The 12,605-nt window shown below is 49.5% G+C and overlaps 31 non-coding genes and 3 pseudogenes across 31 annotated transcripts; all 34 read right to left on the bottom strand.

Annotated features, from left to right (window-relative positions):
* Positions 1 to 219: 219 nt before the first annotated feature.
* On the bottom strand, positions 220 to 338 carry LOC149756401 (5S ribosomal RNA). The gene has a single exon (XR_016413038.1). It is a non-coding gene; the product is annotated as a 5S ribosomal RNA (ribosomal RNA).
* Positions 339 to 586: 248 nt separating this feature from the next.
* LOC149756402 (5S ribosomal RNA) lies at positions 587 to 705 on the bottom strand. The gene has a single exon (XR_016401752.1). It is a non-coding gene; the product is annotated as a 5S ribosomal RNA (ribosomal RNA).
* A 246-nt stretch (positions 706 to 951) lies between these two features.
* LOC149756403 (5S ribosomal RNA) lies at positions 952 to 1,070 on the bottom strand. Its single transcript, XR_016405473.1, has one exon. It is a non-coding gene; the product is annotated as a 5S ribosomal RNA (ribosomal RNA).
* Positions 1,071 to 1,317: 247 nt separating this feature from the next.
* LOC149756404 (5S ribosomal RNA) lies at positions 1,318 to 1,436 on the bottom strand. Its single transcript, XR_016406908.1, has one exon. It is a non-coding gene; the product is annotated as a 5S ribosomal RNA (ribosomal RNA).
* Positions 1,437 to 1,684: 248 nt separating this feature from the next.
* On the bottom strand, positions 1,685 to 1,803 carry LOC149756405 (5S ribosomal RNA). The gene has a single exon (XR_016401753.1). It is a non-coding gene; the product is annotated as a 5S ribosomal RNA (ribosomal RNA).
* Positions 1,804 to 2,049: 246 nt separating this feature from the next.
* On the bottom strand, positions 2,050 to 2,168 carry LOC149756406 (5S ribosomal RNA). The gene has a single exon (XR_016412424.1). It is a non-coding gene; the product is annotated as a 5S ribosomal RNA (ribosomal RNA).
* Positions 2,169 to 2,416: 248 nt separating this feature from the next.
* Positions 2,417 to 2,535, bottom strand: LOC149756407 (5S ribosomal RNA). The gene has a single exon (XR_016411749.1). It is a non-coding gene; the product is annotated as a 5S ribosomal RNA (ribosomal RNA).
* A 246-nt stretch (positions 2,536 to 2,781) lies between these two features.
* Positions 2,782 to 2,900, bottom strand: LOC149756408 (5S ribosomal RNA). The gene has a single exon (XR_016405314.1). It is a non-coding gene; the product is annotated as a 5S ribosomal RNA (ribosomal RNA).
* A 246-nt stretch (positions 2,901 to 3,146) lies between these two features.
* Positions 3,147 to 3,265, bottom strand: LOC149756409 (5S ribosomal RNA). The gene has a single exon (XR_016406561.1). It is a non-coding gene; the product is annotated as a 5S ribosomal RNA (ribosomal RNA).
* A 246-nt stretch (positions 3,266 to 3,511) lies between these two features.
* Positions 3,512 to 3,630, bottom strand: LOC149756410 (5S ribosomal RNA). The gene has a single exon (XR_016408003.1). It is a non-coding gene; the product is annotated as a 5S ribosomal RNA (ribosomal RNA).
* Positions 3,631 to 3,876: 246 nt separating this feature from the next.
* On the bottom strand, positions 3,877 to 3,995 carry LOC149756411 (5S ribosomal RNA). Its single transcript, XR_016412435.1, has one exon. It is a non-coding gene; the product is annotated as a 5S ribosomal RNA (ribosomal RNA).
* A 247-nt stretch (positions 3,996 to 4,242) lies between these two features.
* Positions 4,243 to 4,361, bottom strand: LOC149756412 (5S ribosomal RNA). The gene has a single exon (XR_016404237.1). It is a non-coding gene; the product is annotated as a 5S ribosomal RNA (ribosomal RNA).
* A 246-nt stretch (positions 4,362 to 4,607) lies between these two features.
* On the bottom strand, positions 4,608 to 4,726 carry LOC149756413 (5S ribosomal RNA). The gene has a single exon (XR_016412446.1). It is a non-coding gene; the product is annotated as a 5S ribosomal RNA (ribosomal RNA).
* A 248-nt stretch (positions 4,727 to 4,974) lies between these two features.
* Positions 4,975 to 5,093, bottom strand: LOC149756414 (5S ribosomal RNA). Its single transcript, XR_016401754.1, has one exon. It is a non-coding gene; the product is annotated as a 5S ribosomal RNA (ribosomal RNA).
* Positions 5,094 to 5,339: 246 nt separating this feature from the next.
* LOC149756415 (5S ribosomal RNA) lies at positions 5,340 to 5,458 on the bottom strand. Its single transcript, XR_016403767.1, has one exon. It is a non-coding gene; the product is annotated as a 5S ribosomal RNA (ribosomal RNA).
* Positions 5,459 to 5,703: 245 nt separating this feature from the next.
* On the bottom strand, positions 5,704 to 5,822 carry LOC149756416 (5S ribosomal RNA). The gene has a single exon (XR_016412457.1). It is a non-coding gene; the product is annotated as a 5S ribosomal RNA (ribosomal RNA).
* Positions 5,823 to 6,068: 246 nt separating this feature from the next.
* LOC149756417 (5S ribosomal RNA) lies at positions 6,069 to 6,187 on the bottom strand (annotated as a pseudogene).
* Positions 6,188 to 6,433: 246 nt separating this feature from the next.
* LOC149756418 (5S ribosomal RNA) lies at positions 6,434 to 6,552 on the bottom strand. Its single transcript, XR_016404890.1, has one exon. It is a non-coding gene; the product is annotated as a 5S ribosomal RNA (ribosomal RNA).
* Positions 6,553 to 6,798: 246 nt separating this feature from the next.
* Positions 6,799 to 6,917, bottom strand: LOC149756419 (5S ribosomal RNA). The gene has a single exon (XR_016404238.1). It is a non-coding gene; the product is annotated as a 5S ribosomal RNA (ribosomal RNA).
* A 246-nt stretch (positions 6,918 to 7,163) lies between these two features.
* On the bottom strand, positions 7,164 to 7,282 carry LOC149756420 (5S ribosomal RNA). The gene has a single exon (XR_016412468.1). It is a non-coding gene; the product is annotated as a 5S ribosomal RNA (ribosomal RNA).
* Positions 7,283 to 7,529: 247 nt separating this feature from the next.
* Positions 7,530 to 7,648, bottom strand: LOC149756421 (5S ribosomal RNA). The gene has a single exon (XR_016408714.1). It is a non-coding gene; the product is annotated as a 5S ribosomal RNA (ribosomal RNA).
* Positions 7,649 to 7,894: 246 nt separating this feature from the next.
* LOC149756422 (5S ribosomal RNA) lies at positions 7,895 to 8,013 on the bottom strand. The gene has a single exon (XR_016412479.1). It is a non-coding gene; the product is annotated as a 5S ribosomal RNA (ribosomal RNA).
* Positions 8,014 to 8,259: 246 nt separating this feature from the next.
* Positions 8,260 to 8,378, bottom strand: LOC149756423 (5S ribosomal RNA; annotated as a pseudogene).
* Positions 8,379 to 8,624: 246 nt separating this feature from the next.
* LOC149756424 (5S ribosomal RNA) lies at positions 8,625 to 8,743 on the bottom strand. Its single transcript, XR_016403843.1, has one exon. It is a non-coding gene; the product is annotated as a 5S ribosomal RNA (ribosomal RNA).
* Positions 8,744 to 8,991: 248 nt separating this feature from the next.
* Positions 8,992 to 9,110, bottom strand: LOC149756425 (5S ribosomal RNA). The gene has a single exon (XR_016411750.1). It is a non-coding gene; the product is annotated as a 5S ribosomal RNA (ribosomal RNA).
* A 246-nt stretch (positions 9,111 to 9,356) lies between these two features.
* LOC149756426 (5S ribosomal RNA) lies at positions 9,357 to 9,475 on the bottom strand. Its single transcript, XR_016402245.1, has one exon. It is a non-coding gene; the product is annotated as a 5S ribosomal RNA (ribosomal RNA).
* Positions 9,476 to 9,720: 245 nt separating this feature from the next.
* LOC149756427 (5S ribosomal RNA) lies at positions 9,721 to 9,839 on the bottom strand. The gene has a single exon (XR_016412490.1). It is a non-coding gene; the product is annotated as a 5S ribosomal RNA (ribosomal RNA).
* A 246-nt stretch (positions 9,840 to 10,085) lies between these two features.
* On the bottom strand, positions 10,086 to 10,204 carry LOC149756428 (5S ribosomal RNA). The gene has a single exon (XR_016409032.1). It is a non-coding gene; the product is annotated as a 5S ribosomal RNA (ribosomal RNA).
* Positions 10,205 to 10,450: 246 nt separating this feature from the next.
* LOC149756429 (5S ribosomal RNA) lies at positions 10,451 to 10,569 on the bottom strand. Its single transcript, XR_016402628.1, has one exon. It is a non-coding gene; the product is annotated as a 5S ribosomal RNA (ribosomal RNA).
* Positions 10,570 to 10,815: 246 nt separating this feature from the next.
* Positions 10,816 to 10,934, bottom strand: LOC149756430 (5S ribosomal RNA). Its single transcript, XR_016404239.1, has one exon. It is a non-coding gene; the product is annotated as a 5S ribosomal RNA (ribosomal RNA).
* Positions 10,935 to 11,180: 246 nt separating this feature from the next.
* LOC149756431 (5S ribosomal RNA) lies at positions 11,181 to 11,299 on the bottom strand. The gene has a single exon (XR_016412501.1). It is a non-coding gene; the product is annotated as a 5S ribosomal RNA (ribosomal RNA).
* Positions 11,300 to 11,546: 247 nt separating this feature from the next.
* On the bottom strand, positions 11,547 to 11,665 carry LOC149756432 (5S ribosomal RNA). The gene has a single exon (XR_016408427.1). It is a non-coding gene; the product is annotated as a 5S ribosomal RNA (ribosomal RNA).
* A 246-nt stretch (positions 11,666 to 11,911) lies between these two features.
* On the bottom strand, positions 11,912 to 12,030 carry LOC149756433 (5S ribosomal RNA). The gene has a single exon (XR_016412513.1). It is a non-coding gene; the product is annotated as a 5S ribosomal RNA (ribosomal RNA).
* A 246-nt stretch (positions 12,031 to 12,276) lies between these two features.
* LOC149756434 (5S ribosomal RNA) lies at positions 12,277 to 12,395 on the bottom strand (annotated as a pseudogene).
* Positions 12,396 to 12,605: the final 210 nt, after the last annotated feature.

A 12,605-nucleotide genomic window follows, 5' to 3' on the forward strand; every position in this document is an offset into this window, starting at 1 on the left:
TATGACAAAGCAGCAGACCTCGACGGCCCGAGGCATTCGCGCTGCCGGGGCCGTTCTGGCGTAGGATTCAACGCGCCGTTCCGCTATGCGGCATGGCACCGCGAGTCTCCGGACTCAGTTTATTTTCGGGGGAAAAAATTATCCGAAGTGGAAAAGCCAAAAGCCAGAAAATTAAAAATAAATATTATCAAAAAATAAAAAAGCGGGCAAAAAATAAAAGGGGTGCAACACGAGGACTTCCCAGGGGGTCGCCCATCCTAGTACTACTCTCGCCCAAGCACGCTTAACTGCGGAGTTCTGATGGGATCCGGTGCATTAGTGCTGGTATGATCGCACCCATGACATGCCCATCGAAACTCCCTTTTATGACAAAGCAGCAGACCTCGACGGCCCGAGACATTCGCGCCGCCGGGGCCGTTCTGGCGTAGGATTCAACGCGCTGGTCCCGCTATGCGGCATGGCACCGCCAGTCTCCGGACTCAGTTTATTTTCGGAGGAAAAAAATTATCCGAAGAGGAAAAGCCAAAAGCCGAAAAATTAAAAATAAATATTATCAAAAAATAAAAAATTGGAGAAAAAAATAAAAAGGGTGCAACACGAGGACTTCCCCGGGGGTCACCCATCCTAGTACTACTCTCGCCCAAGCACGCTTAACTGCGGAGTTCTGATGGGATCCGGTGCATTAGTGCTGGTATGATCGCACCCATGACATGCCCTTCGAAACTCCCTTTTATGACAAAGCAGCAGACCTCGACGGCCCGAGACATTCGCGCTGCCGGGGCCGTTCTGGCATAGGATTCAACGCGCTGTTCCGCTATGCGGCATGGCACCGCGAGTCTCCGGACTCAGTTTATTTTCGGGGGAAAAAAATTATCCGAAGAGGAAAAGCCAAAAGCCAAAAAATTAAAAATAAATATTATCAAAAAATAAAAAAGCGGGCAAAAAATAAAAGGGGTGCAACACGAGGACTTCCCAGGGGGTCACCCATCCTAGTATTACTCTCGCCCAAGCACGCTTAACTGCAGAGTTCTGATGGGATCCGGTGCATTAGTGCTGGTATGATCGCACCCATGACATGCCCATCGAAACTCCCTTTTATGACAAAGCAGCAGACCTCGACGGCCCGAGACATTCGCGCCGCCGGGGCCGTTCTGGCGTAGGATTCAACGCGCTGGTCCCGCTATGCGGCATGGCACCGCCAGTCTCCGGACTCAGTTTATTTTCGGGGGAAAAAAATTATCCGAAGTGGAAAAGCCAAAAGCCAGAAAATTAAAAATAAATATTATCAAAAAATAAAAAAGCGGGCAAAAAATAAAAGGGGTGCAACACGAGGACTTCCCAGGGGGTCACCCATCCTAGTGCTACTCTCGCCCAAGCACGCTTAACTGCGGAGTTCTGATGGAATCCGGTGCATTAGTGCTGGTATGATCGCACCCATGACATGCCCATCGAAACTCCCTTTTATGACAAAGCAGCAGACCTCGACGGCCCGAGACATTCGCACCGCCGGGGCCGTTCTGGCGTAGGATTCAACGCGCTGGTCCCGCTATGCGGCATGGCACCGCCAGTCTCCGGACTCAGTTTATTTTCGGAGGAAAAAAATTATCCGAAAAGGAAAAGCCAAAAGCCGAAAAATTAAAAATAAATATTATCAAAAAATAAAAAATTGGAGAAAAAAATAAAAAGGGTGCAACACGAGGACTTCCCCGGGGGTCACCCATCCTAGTACTACTCTCGCCCAAGCACGCTTAACTGCGGAGTTCTGATGGGATCCGGTGCATTAGTGCTGGTATGATCGCACCCATGACATGCCCTTCGAAACTCCCTTTTATGACAAAGCAGCAGACCTCGACGGCCCGAGACATTCGCGCTGCCGGGGCCGTTCTGGCGTAGGATTCAACGCGCTGTTCCGCTATGCGGCATGGCACCGCGAGTCTCCGGACTCAGTTTATTTTCGGGGAAAAAAAATTATCCGAAGAGGAAAAGCCAAAAGCCGAAAAATTAAAAATAAATATTATCAAAAAATAAAAAAGCGGGCAAAAAATAAAAGGGGTGCAACACGAGGACTTCCCAGGGGGTCACCCATCCTAGTACTACTCTCGCCCAAGCACGCTTAACTGCGGAGTTCTGATGGGATCCGGTGCATTAGTGCTGGTATGATCGCACCCATGACATGCCCATCGAAACTCCCTTTTATGACAAAGCAGCAGACCTCGACGGCCCGAGACATTCGCGCCGCCGGGGCCGTTCTGGCGTAGGATTCAACGCGCTGGTCCCGCTATGCGGCATGGCACCGCCAGTCTCCGGACTCAGTTTATTTTCGGGGGAAAAAAATTATCCGAAGAGGAAAAGCCAAAAGCCGAAAAATTAAAAATAAATATTATCAAAAAATAAAAAAGTGGAGAAAAAAATAAAAAGGGTGCAACACGAGGACTTCCCAGGGGGTCACCCATCCTAGTACTACTCTCGCCCAAGCACGCTTAACTGCGGAGTTCTGATGGGATCCGGTGCATTAGTGCTGGTATGATCGCACCCATGACATTCCCTTCGAAACTCCCTTTTATGACAAAGCAGCAGACCTCGACGGCCCGAGACATTCGCGCTGCCGGGGCCGTTCTGGCGTAGGATTCAACGCGCTGTTCCGCTATACGGCATGGCACCGCGAGTCTCCGGACTCAGTTTTTTTTCGGGGAAAAAAAATTATCCGAAGAGGAAAAGCCAAAAGCCGAAAAATAAAAAATAAATGTTATCAAAAAATAAAAAAGCGGGCAAAAAATAAAAGGGGTGCAACACGAGGACTTTCCAGGGGGTCACCCATCCTAGTACTACTCTCGCCCAAGCACGCTTAACTGCAGAGTTCTGATGGGATCCGGTGCATTAGTGCTGGTATGATCGCACCCATGACATGCCCTTCAAAACTCCCTTTTATGACAAAGCAGCAGACCTCGACGGCCCGAGACATTCGCGCTGCCGGGGCCGTTATGGCGTATGATTCAACGCGCTGTTCCGCTATGCGGCATGGCACCGCCAGTCTCCGGACTCAGTTTATTTTCGGGGGGAAAAAATTATCCGAAGAGGAAAAGCCAAAAGCCAAAAAATTAAAAATAAATATTATCAAAAAATAAAAAAGCGGGCAAAAAATAAAAAGGGTGCAACACGAGGACTTCCCAGGGGGTCACCCATCCTAGTACTTCTCTCGCCCAAGCACGCTTAACTGCGGAGTTATGATGGGATCCGGTGCATTAGTGCTGGTATGATCGCACCCATGACATGCCCTTCGAAACTCCCTTTTATGACAAAGCAGCAGACCGCGACGGCCCGAGACATTCGCGCTGCCGGGGCCGTTCTGGCGTAGGATTCAACGCGCTGTTCCGCTATGCGGCATGGCACCGCCAGTCTCCAGACTCAGTTTATTTTCGGGAAAAAAAAATTATCCGAAGAGGAAAAGCCAAAAGCCGAAAAATTAAAAATAAATATTATCAAAAAATAAAAAAGCGGGCAAAAAATAAAAAGGGTGCAACACGAGGACTTCCCAGGGGGTCACCCATCCTAGTACTACTCTCGCCCAAGCACGCTTAACTGCGGAGTTCTGATCGGATTCGGTGCATTAGTGCTGGTATGATCGCACCCATGACATGCCCTTCGAAACTCCCTTTTATGACAAAGCAGCAGACCTCGACGGCCCGAGGCATTCGCGCTGCCGGGGCCGTTCTGGCGTAGGATTCAACGCGCTGTTCCGCTATGCGGCATGGCACCGCGAGTCTCCGGACTCAGTTTATTTTCGGGGGAAAAAAATTATCCGAAGTGGAAAAGCCAAAAGTCGGAAAATTAAAAATAAATATTATCAAAAAATAAAAAAGCGGGCAAAAAATAAAAGGGGTGCAACACGAGGACTTCCCAGGGGGTCACCCATCCTAGTACTACTCTCGCCCAAGCACGCTTAACTGCGGAGTTCTGATGGGATCCGGTGCATTAGTGCTGGTATGATCGCACCCATGACATGCCCATCGAAACTCCCTTTTATGACAAAGCAGCAGACCTCGACGGCCCGAGACATTCGCGCCGCCGGGGCCGTTCTGGCGTAGGATTCAACGCGCTGGTCCCGCTATGCGGCATGGCACCGCCAGTCTCCGGACTCAGTTTATTTTCGGAGGAAAAAAATTATCCGAAGAGGAAAAGCCAAAAGCCGAAAAATTAAAAATAAATATTATCAAAAAATAAAAAAGCGGGCAAAAAATAAAAAGGGTGCAACACGAGGACTTCCCAGGGGGTCACCCATCCTAGTACTACTCTCGCCCAAGCACGCTTAACTGCGGAGTTCTGATCGGATCCGGTGCATTAGTGCTGGTATGATCGCACCCATGACATGCCCTTCGAAACTCCCTTTTATGACAAAGCAGCAGACCTCGACGGCCCGAGGCATTCGCGCTGCCGGGGCCGTTCTGGCGTAGGATTCAACGCGCTGTTCCGCTATGCGGCATGGCACCGCGAGTCTCCGGACTCAGTTTATTTTCGGGGGAAAAAAATTATCCGAAGTGGAAAAGCCAAAAGCCGGAAAATTAAAAATAAATATTATCAAAAAATAAAAAAGCGGGCAAAAAATAAAAGGGGTGCAACACGAGGACTTCCCAGGGGGTCACCCATCCTAGTACTACTCTCGCCCAAGCACGCTTAACTGCGGAGTTCTGATGGGATCCGGTGCATTAGTGCTGGTATGATCGCACCCATGACATGCCCATCGAAACTCCCTTTTATGACAAAGCAGCAGACCTCGACGGCCCGAGACATTCGCGCCGCCGGGGCCGTTCTGGCGTAGGATTCAACGCGCTGGTCCCGCTATGCGGCATGGCACCGCCAGTCTCCGGACTCAGTTTATTTTCGGAGGAAAAAAATTATCCGAAGAGGAAAAGCCAAAAGCCGAAAAATTAAAAATAAATATTATCAAAAAATAAAAAATAGGAGAAAAAAATAAAAAGGGTGCAACACGAGGACTTCCCCGGGGGTCACCCATCCTAGTACTACTCTCGCCCAAGCACGCTTAACTGCGGAGTTCTGATGGGATCCGGTGCATTAGTGCTGGTATGATCGCACCCATGACATGCCCTTCGAAACTCCCTTTTATGACAAAGCAGCAGACCTCGACGGCCCGAGACATTCGCGCTGCCGGGGCCGTTCTGGCGTAGGATTCAACGCGCTGTTCCGCTATGCGGCATGGCACCGCGAGTCTCCGGACTCAGTTTATTTTCGGGGGAAAAAAATTATCCGAAGAGGAAAAGCCAAAAGCCGAAAAATTAAAAATAAATACTATCAAAAAATAAAAAAGCGGGCAAAAAATAAAAGGGGTGCAACACGAGGATTTCCCAGGGGGTCACCCATCCTAGTACTACTCTCGCCCAAGCACGCTAAACTGCGGAGTTCTGATGGGATCCGGTGCATTAGTGCTGGTATGATCGCACCCATGACATGCCCATCGAAACACCCTTTTATGACAAAGCAGCAGACCTCGACGGCCCGAGACATTCGCGCTGCCGGGGCCGTTCTGGCGTAGGATTCAACGCGCTGTTCCGCTATGCGGCATGGCACCGCGAGTCTCCGGACTCAGTATATTTTCGGGGGAAAAAATTATCCGAAGAGGAAAAGCCAAAAGCCAAAAAATTAAAAATAAATGTTATCAAAAAATAAAAAAGCGGGCAAAAAATAAAAGGGGTGCAACACGAGGACTTCCCAGGGGGTCACCCATCCTAGTACTACTCTCGCCCAAGCACGCTTAACTGCGGAGTTCTGATGGGATCCGGTGCATTAGTGCTGGTATGATCGCACCCATGATATGCCCTTCGAAACTCCCTTTTATGACAAAGCAGCAGACCTCGACGGCCCGAGACATTCACGCTGCCGGGGTCGTTCTGGCGTAGGATTCAACGCGCTGGTCCCGCTATGCGGCATGGCACCGCCAGTCTCCGGACTCAGTTTATTGTCGGGGGAAAAAATTATCCGAAGAGGAAAAGCCAAAAGCCAAAAAATTAAAAATAAATATTATCAAAAAATAAAAAAGCGGGCAAAAAATAAAAAGGGTGCAATATGAGGACTTCCCAGGGGGTCACCCATCCTAGTACTACTCTCGCCTAAGCACGCTTAACTACGGAGTTCTGATAGGATCCGGTGCATTAGTGCTGGTATGATCGCACCCAAGACATGCCCTTCGAAACTCCCTTTTATGACAAAGCAGCAGACCTCGACGGCCCGAGACATTCGCGCTGCCGGGGCCGTTCTGGCGTAGGATTCAACACGCTGTTCCGCTATGCGGCATGGCACCGCCAGTCTCCGGACTCAGTTTATTTTCGGGGGAAAAAAATTATCCGAAGAGGAAAAGCCAAAAGCCGAAAAATAAAAAATAAATGTTATCAAAAAATAAAAAAGCGGGCAAAAAATAAAAGGGGTGCAACACGAGGACTTCCCAGGGGGTCACCCATCCTAGTACTACTCTCGCCCAAGTACGCTTAACTGCGGAGTTCTGATGGGATCCGGTGCATTAGTGCTGGCATGATCGCACCCATGACATGCCCTTCGAAACTCCCTTTTATGACAAAGCAGCAGACCTTGATGGCCCGAGACATTCGCGCTGCCGGGGCCATTCTGGCGTAGGATTCAACGCGCTGTTCCGCTATGCGGCATGGCACCGCCAGTCTCCGGACTCAGTTTATTTTCGGGGGGAAAAAATTATCCGAAGAGGAAAAGCCAAAAGCCAAAAAATTAAAAATAAATATTATCAAAAAATAAAAAAGCGGGCAAAAAATAAAAAGGGTGCAACACGAGGACTTCCCAGGGGGTCACCCATCCTAGTACTACTCTCGCCCAAGCACGCTTAACTGCGGAGTTCTGATCGGATCCGGTGCATTAGTGCTGGTATGATCGCACCCATGACATGCCCTTCGAAACTCCCTTTTATGACAAAGCAGCAGACCTCGACGGCCCGAGGCATTCGCGCTGCCGGGGCCGTTCTGGCGTAGGATTCAACGCGCTGTTCCGCTATGCGGCATGGCACCGCGAGTCTCCGGACTCAGTTTATTTTCGAGGGAAAAAAATTATCCGAAGAGGAAAAGCCAAAAGCCAAAAAATTAAAAATAAATGTTATCAAAAAAGAAAAAAGCGGGCAAAAAATAAAAGGGGTGCAACACGAGGACTTCCCAGGGGGTCACCCATCCTAGTACTACTCTCGCCCAAGCACGCTTAACTGCGGAGTTCTGATGGGATCCGGTGCATTAGTGCTGGTATGATCGCACCCATGATATGCCCTTCGAAACTCCCTTTTATGACGAAGCAGCAGACCTCGACGGCCCGAGACATTCGCGCTGCCGGGGCCGTTCTGGCGTAGGATTCAACGCGCTGGTCCCGCTATGCGGCATGGCACCGCCAGTCTCCGGACTCAGTTTATTGTCGGGGGAAAAAAATTATCCTAAGAGGAAAAGCCAAAAGCCAAAAAATTAAAAATAAATGTTATCAAAAAATAAAAAAGCGGGCAAAAAATAAAAAGGGTGCAACATGAGGACTTCCCAGGGGATCACCCATCCTAGTACTACTCTCGCCCAAGCACGCTTAACTGCGGAGTTCTGATAGGATCCGGTGCATTAGTGCTGGTATGATCGCACCCAAGACATGCCCTTCGAAACTCCCTTTTATGACAAAGCAGCAGACCTCGACGGCCCGAGACATTCGCGCTGCCGGGGCCGTTCTAGCGTAGGATTCAACACGCTGTTCCGCTATGCGGCATGGCACCGCCAGTCTCCGAACTCAGTTTATTTTCGGGGGAAAAAAATTATCCGAAGAGGAAAAGCCAAAAGCCGAAAAATAAAAAATAAATGTTATCAAAAAATAAAAAAGCGGGCAAAAAATAAAAGGGGTGCAACACGAGGACTTCCCAGGGGGTCACCCATCCTAGTACTACTCTCGCCCAAGCACGCTTAACTGCGGAGTTCTGATGGGATCCGGTGCATTAGTGCTGGTATGATCGCACCCATGACATTCCCTTCGAAACTCCCTTTTATGACAAAGCAGCAGACCTCGACGGCCCGAGACATTCGCGCTGCCGGGGCCGTTCTGGCGTAGGATTCAACGCGCTGTTCCGCTATGCGGCATGGCACCGCCAGTCTCCGGACTCAGTTAATTTTCGGGGGGAAAAAATTATCCGAAGAGGAAAAGCCAAAAGCCAAAAAATTAAAAATAAATATTATCAAAAAATAAAAAAGCGGGCAAAAAATAAAAAGGGTGCAACACGAGGACTTCCCAGGGGGTCACCCATCCTAGTACTTCTCTCGCCCAAGCACGCCTAACTGCGGAGTTATGATGGGATCCGGTGCATTAGTGCTGGTATGATCGCACCCATGACATGCCCTTCGAAACTCCCTTTTATGACAAAGCAGCAGACCGCGACGTCCCGAGACATTCGCGCTGCCTGGGCCGTTCTGGCGTAGGATTCAACGCGCTGTTCCGCTATGCGGCATGGCACCGCGAGTCTCCGGACTCAGTTTATTATCGGGGGAAAAAAATTATCCGAAGAGGAAAAGCCAAAAGCCGAAAAATTAAAAATAAATATTATCAAAAAATAAAAAAGCGGGCAAAAAATAAAAGGGGTGCAACACGAGGACTTCCCAGGGGGTCACCCATCCTAGTACTACTCTCGCCCAAGCACGCTTAACTGCGGAGTTCTGATGGGATCCTGTGCATTAGTGCTGGTATGATCGCACCCATGACATGCCCATCGAAACTCCCTTTTATGACAAAGCAGCAGACCTCGACGGCCCGAGACATTCGCGCCGCCGGGGCCGTTCTGGCGTAGGATTCAACGCGCTGGTCCCGCTATGCGGCATGGCACCGCCAGTCTCCGGACTCAGTTTATTTTCGGGGGAAAAAAATTATCCGAAGAGGAAAAGCCAAAAGCCGAAAAATTAAAAATAAATATCATCAAAAAATAAAAAAGTGGAGAAAAAAATAAAAAGGGTGCAACACGAGGACTTCCCAGGGGGTCACCCATCCTAGTACTACTCTCGCCCAAGCACGCTTAACTGCGGAGTTCTGATGGGATCCGGTGCATTAGTGCTGGTATGATCGCACCCATGACATTCCCTTCGAAACTCCCTTTTATGACAAAGCAGCAGACCTCGACGGCCCGAGACATTCGCGCTGCCGGGGCCGTTCTGGCGTAGGATTCAACGCGCTGTTCCGCTATGCGGCATGGCACCGCGAGTCTCCGGACTCAGTTTATTTTCGGGGGAAAAAAATTATCCGAAGAGGAAAAGCCAAAAGCCGAAAAATTAAAAATAAATATTATCAAAAAATAAAAAAGCGGGCAAAAAATAAAAGGGGTGCAACACGAGGACTTCCCAGGGGGTCACCCATCCTAGTACTACTCTCGCCCAAGCACGCTTAACTGCGGAGTTCTGATGGGATCCGGGGCATTAGTGCTGGTATGATCGCACCCATGACATGCCCATCGAAACACCCTTTTATGACAAAGCAGCAGACCTCGACGGCCCGAGACATTCGCGCTGCCGGGGCCGTTCTGGCGTAGGATTCAACGCGCTGTTCCGCTATGCGGCATGGCACCGCGAGTCTCCGGACTCAGTATATTTTCGGGGGAAAAAATTATCCGAAGAGGAAAAGCCAAAAGCCAAAAAATTAAAAATAAATGTTATCAAAAAATAAAAAAGCGGGCAAAAAATAAAAGGGGTGCAACACGAGGACTTCCCAGGGGGTCACCCATCCTAGTACTACTCTCGCCCAAGCACGCTTAACTGCGGAGTTCTGATGGGATCCGGTGCATTAGTGCTGGTATGATCGCACCCATGATATGCCCTTCGAAACTCCCTTTTATGACAAAGCAGCAGACCTCGACGGCCCGAGACATTCGCGCTGCCGGGGTCGTTCTGGCGTAGGATTCAACGCGCTGGTCCCGCTATGCGGCATGGCACCGCCAGTCTCCGGACTCAGTTTATTGTCGGGGGAAAAAATTATCCGAAGAGGAAAAGCCAAAAGCCAAAAAATTAAAAATAAATATTATCAAAAAATAAAAAAGCGGGCAAAAAATAAAAAGGGTGCAATATGAGGACTTCCCAGGGGGTCACCCATCCTAGTACTACTCTCGCCTAAGCACGCTTAACTGCGGAGTTCTGATAGGATCCGGTGCATTAGTGCTGGTATGATCGCACCCAAGACATGCCCTTCGAAACTCCCTTTTATGACAAAGCAGCAGACCTCGACGGCCCGAGACATTCGCGCTGCCGGGGCCGTTCTGGCGTAGGATTCAACACGCTGTTCCGCTATGCGGCATGGCACCGCGAGTCTCCGGACTCAGTTTATTTTCGGGGGAAAAAAATTATCCGAAGAGGAAAAGCCAAAAGCCGAAAAATAAAAAATAAATGTTATCAAAAAATAAAACAGCGGGCAAAAAATAAAAGGGGTGCAACACGAGGACTTCCCAGGGGGTCACCCATCCTAGTACTACTCTCGCCCAAGTACGCTTAACTGCGGAGTTCTGATGGGATCCGGTGCATTAGTGCTGGTATGATCGCACCCATGACATGCCCTTCGAAACTCCCTTTTATGACAAAGCAGCAGACCTTGATGGCCCGAGACATTCGCGCTGCCGGGGCCATTCTGGCGTAGGATTCAACGCGCTGTTCCGCTATGCGGCATGGCACCGCCAGTCTCCGGACTCAGTTTATTTTCGGGGGGAAAAAATTATCCGAAGAGGAAAAGCCAAAAGCCAAAAAATTAAAAATAAATATTATCAAAAAATAAAAAAGCGGGCAAAAAATAAAAAGGGTGCAACACGAGGACTTCCCAGGGGGTCACCCATCCTAGTACTACTCTCGCCCAAGCACGCTTAACTGCGGAGTTCTGATCGGATCCGGTGCATTAGTGCTGGTATGATCGCACCCATGACATGCCCTTCGAAACTCCCTTTTATGACAAAGCAGCAGACCTCGACGGCCCGAGGCATTCGCGCTGCCGGGGCCGTTCTGGCGTAGGATTCAACGCGCTGTTCCGCTATGCGGCATGGCACCGCGAGTCTCCGGACTCAGTTTATTTTCGAGGGAAAAAAATTATCCGAAGAGGAAAAGCCAAAAGCCAAAAAATTAAAAATAAATGTTATCAAAAAAGAAAAAAGCGGGCAAAAAATAAAAGGGGTGCAACACGAGGACTTCCCAGGGGGTCACCCATCCTAGTACTACTCTCGCCCAAGCACGCTTAACTGCGGAGTTCTGATGGGATCCGGTGCATTAGTGCTGGTATGATCGCACCCATGATATGCCCTTCGAAACTCCCTTTTATGACGAAGCAGCAGACCTCGACGGCCCGAGACATTCGCGCTGCCGGGGCCGTTCTGGCGTAGGATTCAACGCGCTGGTCCCGCTATGCGGCATGGCACCGCCAGTCTCCGGACTCAGTTTATTGTCGGGGGAAAAAAATTATCCTAAGAGGAAAAGCCAAAAGCCAAAAAATTAAAAATAAATGTTATCAAAAAATAAAAAAGCGGGCAAAAAATAAAAAGGGTGCAACATGAGGATTTCCCAGGGGATCACCCATCCTAGTACTACTCTCGCCCAAGCACGCTTAACTGCGGAGTTCTGATAGGATCCGGTGCATTAGTGCTGGTATGATCGCACCCAAGACATGCCCTTCGAAACTCCCTTTTATGACAAAGCAGCAGACCTCGACGGCCCGAGACATTCGCGCTGCCGGGGCCGTTCTAGCGTAGGATTCAACACGCTGTTCCGCTATGCGGCATGGCACCGCCAGTCTCCGAACTCAGTTTATTTTCGGGGGAAAAAAATTATCCGAAGAGGAAAAGCCAAAAGCCGAAAAATAAAAAATAAATGTTATCAAAAAATAAAAAAGCGGGCAAAAAATAAAAGGGGTGCAACACGAGGACTTCCCAGGGGGTCACCCATCCTAGTACTACTCTCGCCCAAGCACGCTTAACTGCGGAGTTCTGATGGGATCCGGTGCATTAGTGCTGGTATGATCGCACCCATGACATTCCCTTCGAAACTCCCTTTTATGACAAAGCAGCAGACCTCGACGGCCCGAGACATTCGCGCTGCCGGGGCCGTTCTGGCGTAGGATTCAACGCGCTGTTCCGCTATGCGGCATGGCACCGCCAGTCTCTGGACTCAGTTTATTTTCGGGGGGAAAAAATTATCCGAAGAGGAAAAGCCAAAAGCCAAAAAATTAAAAATAAATATTATCAAAAAATAAAAAAGCGGGCAAAAAATAAAAAGGGTGCAACACGAGGACTTCCCAGGGGGTCACCCATCCTAGTACTTCTCTCGCCCAAGCACGCCTAACTGCGGAGTTATGATGGGATCCGGTGCATTAGTGCTGGTATGATCGCACCCATGACATGCCCTTCGAAACTCCCTTTTATGACAAAGCAGCAGACCGCGACGTCCCGAGACATTCGCGCTGCCTGGGCCGTTCTGGCGTAGGATTCAACGCGCTGTTCCGCTATGCGGCATGGCACCGCGAGTCTCCGGACTCAGTTTATTTTCGGGGGAAAAAAATTATCCGAAGAGGAAAAGCCAAAAGCCGAAAAATTAAAAATAAAT

This window comes from Phoenix dactylifera, chromosome 4, assembly GCF_051530095.1.
Source record: "Phoenix dactylifera cultivar Ajwa chromosome 4, Ajwa_hap1_PhDact_Kaust_v1.1, whole genome shotgun sequence".
Lineage (NCBI taxonomy): Eukaryota > Viridiplantae > Streptophyta > Magnoliopsida > Arecales > Arecaceae > Phoenix > Phoenix dactylifera.